Raw genomic sequence first — 6,190 nt, forward strand, 5'->3', positions numbered from 1 at the left:
CAAACTTCTGACATTTGCATAGCACGCAGCCAGGACCCGCTTCCAGATCTAACTGGAGCTGGGTTTGATTTATGTACCACAAGTGTGACTGCCGTTAGGTAAGCTGTAAGCTGTAAGCTGCAAGCTGCAAGTTGTGAGCTGCAAACTGTAAGTTGTATGCAACCAGCAGACTTCCACGGAAGCTGGGGCGTTGCACTGTCTCCGATTATGCAATATTGATTGCACAATAATTGGCGAAAGGGCACAATCGCCATCGCGAATAATCCAAACAAGGTGTCGATGTCTCAACGCCGCACACTAACGAGCTTCTTTCTTTCTTTCGAAAGATATCTGGGTCTGCAGCTAGACAGTCAGCCAAACAAATGTGGCCATAAAGACTCATAACTACAAAATAGAATACAATTCTAAAACTTCCGCCTTACGAAGTACAATGGGATTCGGCTGAAGAAATTTGACTATATTTTACAGAGGCACGCGAAATATTCGATTTAGTATATTTTTGAGCGGATCCTGAAAATCGAAATTTAGTAGATCTTACAATTTTGCCCTCTGTAACATTAAGAAATTCCTGTTTTCTAAACTAAGTACCATTCATAAATTGCTAAAAATTAAGCAAAAACCTAATGAGATTATAAAATGCGCACAATTTGGTTTTTAGTTGTCCATTAAAGACACCTAACGAGCACTTAAAAAACAAAGGAATTCTTTCCACAAGTACCAATATAAGCGGTTGCGTAATGAGACTCCTTGCGATTCACTCCCGGGAGTGAATTCCTATTATACATATTTCCCAACCATGTAGTCGAATTCCGCACTACCCATAGTGCCTGTGTGGTCAAGTTGGGAGAGTATCGGTGGATATCGCGTTCGGCAAAACTGTGTCCATGTTGCACTTTAATATGATAACAAATTATGGCCAGATGGGTCCAAAGACGTGTAACCAAAGGCGAGTGCGGCGCTTTACATGCTGCCATGGCCAAACTGCATGGCCCACACAAATATGGCCAGTGGACGGAGAAGGAGCTGGAGAAGGAGCAACCTCATCGGAGAGCTGGAAGAGCCGTATGGCTTTTATGATTATCATGATATACGAGTGCCCATTGTTTTCACGAGCAGGCAACTCGGCGCAGCGAAGATACTCACCAAAAATGGCCAGGCCAAACCAGGGAGCTGTGTGTAAAATTTAAATGAGCAGCCAGCCAACTATCCGTAACATTTGGAAGTTGGCTAGAAGGGTCGGGGATTCGCAGCGATGGGTTTCTCAAACTGTTGGCAGGCAGGCAGCAATTTGTTGGGCTTTCGGGGTTTTCCATAACATTCCTGTACGCTTATCAGAGCACATTAGGTGAGAATTGTGTCACCTAATTAGCGTAAATGAATCAAAGAGTCAAACCAAGTCAGTTAGCCGGCTCCAAAGAGAACTCGAATGTCTGCGGCCTAATCCGTACCAATCTCGTTTTCGAAACGTGACAACCCAGAGCCGCAAAATGAGGCATTTGAAGCCTTTTGGGCTAATTTCGAGAGTCACTAAAGAGGCAGCGCGGAGGCTAAGAAACAATGCCACTGCCAACCAAATTTAAATAGACTTTACAGTGGCCAAATAGTTGGATAAACGTGACAAATGCCACAAGCCAAATTCGAGTCTTTCGATTTGTGTCTTTGGTGTGCGAGTTTTAATTGCAATGCAAGAGGGAAAAACATAACATATAATTTATAAGAAATATAAGGGAATTACACAATTTACATCAATAATGAATGCTAATAATGAAAATATGTTTGCAACGCTGAGAACAGGAATACCACTTTGAAGCTATTCATAGTGATTGAATTATTTTCATGCGCGCAAAAAGCATAATTGCACAGTCAGAAGAGATACATTTTTTCTGGGGAAATATGAAGATATCTAGACCGAAATGGAAACAACCAAACCAGATTAAACGGGGGACAAGTGCAAGTCTGTCAATGTTATTACAATTACAAGCAAATCTAAGCGATGGCATTTAAAGTCTTTTACTTTCTGATGACCATTCTTGGATTTTCTTTTTATTGTTCCTATTATGTTTGCCATTACCATTATGATTTCTGTGTTAAGCCGGACAACGCCACATGCCAATCTGTACTTAGAACGTGAGCTGATGACGACGCGATGATTGTGATGATGAAGATGGTCCAACTGGCAGATGGAGAAGCTGCTTGGACAGTTGACCATTTCTCGCACTATTGAGCACACAAAGCAGCGAAAGAAGAAGTTCTTGGCCATTGACAAAAACAACTTTCACCGGGCTTAGAATACTGACATCTTTCAGTGCTCGCGGTTGTCGCGAAAATTGCTTTCTTTCGAAAGAACAGCCTACCCGATGTAAGCCAGATAAATCGAAACCCGAAACCAAGAAACTCTCCGACATAAATCATTCACTTCCCTAGGCCCAAATACTTTATTAATCCTCAGGTTAATTAGTCAATTAGGAAAGGGCCCAGCCCAACTCATACTGAAAACCAAAAACCAAAACCCAAGAGAATTGCATCATTTATCTGGATGAAATTTCTCTTTTTGGGGTCACACGCGCTTTTGGCCAAGAAAGCCAAAGGCAACAGCACCATCAGCATTCCTCGAATTCAGATGTTCAAGTAGATACATACCACTTCTGTCTTGATATTCGGCGAATTTGCAGCTCTGCAGTGCAGGCCAGACTTTTCATAAAGGGCCCGCTTTTCGGCGGCCCGCGGACACAAACAAATTACGGTAATCGGCTTTAATTAACGCTGCGTTTTATCTGGCCAAAAAGGTTTTTGGATCCCAGTTCGTTTAGCTTTTCATTTTAGGCCTCCAAAGGGGCGTTGAACTTGTTTGGCACAACGCGTCGGACCAAAATTAATCAATAAATTCCCACCCTGAAACCAATTTATGTTTTTCCGCTAAGACATCTCGATCTCGATCTAAAATCGAAGCCCTTTGTCCGCTAAAAGTGCTCATTGTGGCCGGTCCGCATTTGTTTCCATTTGGGGTAAGGAGAAAAGCGCGATGTGTGCGTATGGCAAAACGATTTCATGCTTTAAATATTTGCCCCAGCAGACAATTGTTAATCAAGCCGAAATGGTAACAGTCCGCATGATGTTTGCTTAACTTAACACAAAGCATCTTTGAACCGAGCCGCCAAAAGAATTCTTCAGTTTTTGTTTTCCTAGCAGCGTTGGCAAGCAAAAAACAGCGATGAATTAGAAACGTGTCTCGTGTGTGTCACACGAAAGCCAAGAAAATGTTTTCGAAAATTGCAGGAAATAAACACTTTAGATAGATCTCTTTGCTTTGCGCTGTGCTATGGCAAAAAATTTGCCAAAAAGCCCTGGGAGAAAACACATTTTTAGTGAGCCGCAAATGCTTACGACCTGTATTTTGGCCAGGTAGCTAAATATTTGGGAAAACCGCACTCTGGGCGATAGCCAGCCAGGTGAGGTTCGGCCAGTAACCCGGAGCAGCAGCTGATTGAATTGCTTTATGTTTACTTCTTCTTTACTTCGCGCCACGCCCCGAAAATATAAAAATATTAAATGCTGACCTGATTTGCGACCGAATGGCCAAGTACTGGAACTATTTGTTCCATATTTAACGACCATATCCCTCCCCTTTCTGTGCTGTTTATTTTGATGAACTGCACCCGAGGCCGCGCTTTAACGTTTCGCTGCCATGCCGGCCAACATGGTCGCATTAAATAAGCCAATAAATGCTTTAATACGATCGCTAACAAATCGCAGGCCCAAAGCAAAGGAGCAGGCGCAGTTTCTGGACAAGATTTGTACCCGGACTGACCCGAGAAACCCGGGGACAAACAAAGCTGAAATAAAATTTTCTCAGCTCATATTTCACCCAGCCTGGGCATAATATTACGCCCAATTTGGTTCTGTAGTTGTACTTGGATCGTTTCGCTTGGATTTGGCTTTTGGTTTTCGTTGGTTTTTGGACTCGGCAGCCCCTTGTTAACAACCGTTCAGATACAATGGGATAACGTTAGCTCTTGTTCTCCTCTGGGTCTCTAATTTGCCTCTGGGGTATACTGAACTAATGAAGAGCTAGGAAGCATCAATAAGCTACTATAAATAATAAAAAAAAGGATAACGTCCCCTAATCGAAGTAATGAAAAATAACGCCATCGTTATTTTATATATGCCTTTTAAAATATACGAATTTATTTTTAGGCCTCTATAAAAAATATAATTTAGCGTAATAATACTGGAACATACAGTTTTACAACATATCGGTTAATGTTTTGGCAAAGACTTTTACAGTTCTATAAACTGATTATTAACATAATATATCTGCTAGCAACACAGTTTATTAGGTCATAAAAACCTATCTAATCCGTTTGGCAAAAGAACTTGCCATCACTTTACTTTGAATATAGTGCATTTCAGCGTCGATTTGGCTTTTTAGCCAAATTTGTTGCCAGGCTTTGTTTGTTTTCGGCACATTTTCTTGGCTGAGGTGCAGCAGCAACTTAATCAGCGGCAGCGTTTCGAATACGTGAACGGATGCTGTTCCAATCCGCACAAACTTCTACAAGAAACCCTTAAAGAAAAGCCGAGAAAGAGAGGATTCCATTTCAAATGCTGTGATGAGTAGGGAAATAAATCAAAACAAGCGAGAAATCTGTCAACAAGAGCTGCAGTTCAAATAAGGCGTCCAAAGAAAAAATAATAACTAAAGACTTAAGCAACGAACTTTATGGGACAGATGAAGCATGTGCAGCTGCTACGCGGGCTATTTTCGGAATTAGCTGTTTTAATTTTCGCCCGAAAAACGAAAGCAGCGACGATAACGAAGCCTCTATTCTTGCTAACTAAAAAATGCACCTGTTGGCATTCACACCAGAGAAAAAATCACCGAGATACAGATCACCAAATCTTCCAAATCTTCGCAAATCAACGTGCATCATCATTAAGCAGCTGTCATTGTCACACGGTGAAATGCAAATTGCCTTTCTAACCCCTTCAATCCCCTCTCTTCCAGCGCTTCAAAACATTTTTGGGCATTTTCGAGCGCTTTGTGTAAACATTTCCGGCGACATTTGATTGCCGCTTTGCAAGAGTTACAATTTGCGCTTCCTTGCGCGACATTTCATTTAGCAATTGTCGCTTTGTCTTCAGTTGTGGATTTCTTTGATTTGGCTTAGCTTTCTCCAGATTGTGATGAACGCCTCGTGGACTCATCAGTATGCAAAAGATCGTGCCGCTTTTCAGTTACAGCTTCGTTGAAAGCGAAAGGTCTCCCGTCTGCCGTCATCCGATTCCACAACAATCCAAGATCCGATCCCAAATTGATTCATTTTTCGGTGGCCCTTTGTATCGATTGTTTTGTGATCGCCTGTGTTTACATTGGCTGATCGTTCCAATCGTTCAATTTATGAGCATAACATGTTAATGACTCAATAGAAATGTTATTGAACTATTTGTTGATCTACGCTGTCCGACAAATCTGTAACTTTCTTTGGCATCTTCAGGGGCTGTGTGATCAATTGATGCACGTTTTGATTTCTTCCTCGACTCTGCTGCACCTTTCTATTCAAGTTGACTTCGTTTTGGGCTCCTAATTCATTTAAACTGCGGTGCTGGACAGCTTTTATGGAGCATAAAACGCACGACACTGCCTGGCTGACCACAAGACGAGTGAGAAATGAGAATTCAAGTTGGCCAAGAAGTAATATCATAATTTTCATGTACCAATAACTCGACTAAGTGCGATCTCATGGGCCAAATTGATTTTTCCTTCTAGCTCTCCAGTTCGATCTCCTTCTCTACGATTTCAGCTCGCAGCTCGCAGCTCGAGAACTGATTTCAATTTAATTAATGATATTGAACGTCGTGTGTGCCCGTTTTGAACCCTCGTGGTTCCGTTTCAGCCGGGGGATTTGGTAATCGAAATTATGAATGGACCGCGACGGGACTCAATGAAACATGCCACATGTGCCCCAGAAGAGCGCACCTGAAGCGAAGAGAGCCCAGAAGAGCGTCATCCCGAGAGAAATGCAGTACCCACTCGCTTTTCCCCCACAGCAACCCAGCTCAGCACAACTCACTCAAACGCAAACTCCAACTCAAACGAGAGTTTGGCTTTGAGCTGTTTGTGTTTGCCACTCATTTCTCTGGCTTTGGCATTGGCTTTCTTTGCCCGACCGCTTTGTGTGTTTTTTGGCTT

The sequence above is a fragment of the Drosophila simulans genome, chromosome 3R (assembly GCF_016746395.2).
Source record: "Drosophila simulans strain w501 chromosome 3R, Prin_Dsim_3.1, whole genome shotgun sequence".
Lineage (NCBI taxonomy): Eukaryota > Metazoa > Arthropoda > Insecta > Diptera > Drosophilidae > Drosophila > Drosophila simulans.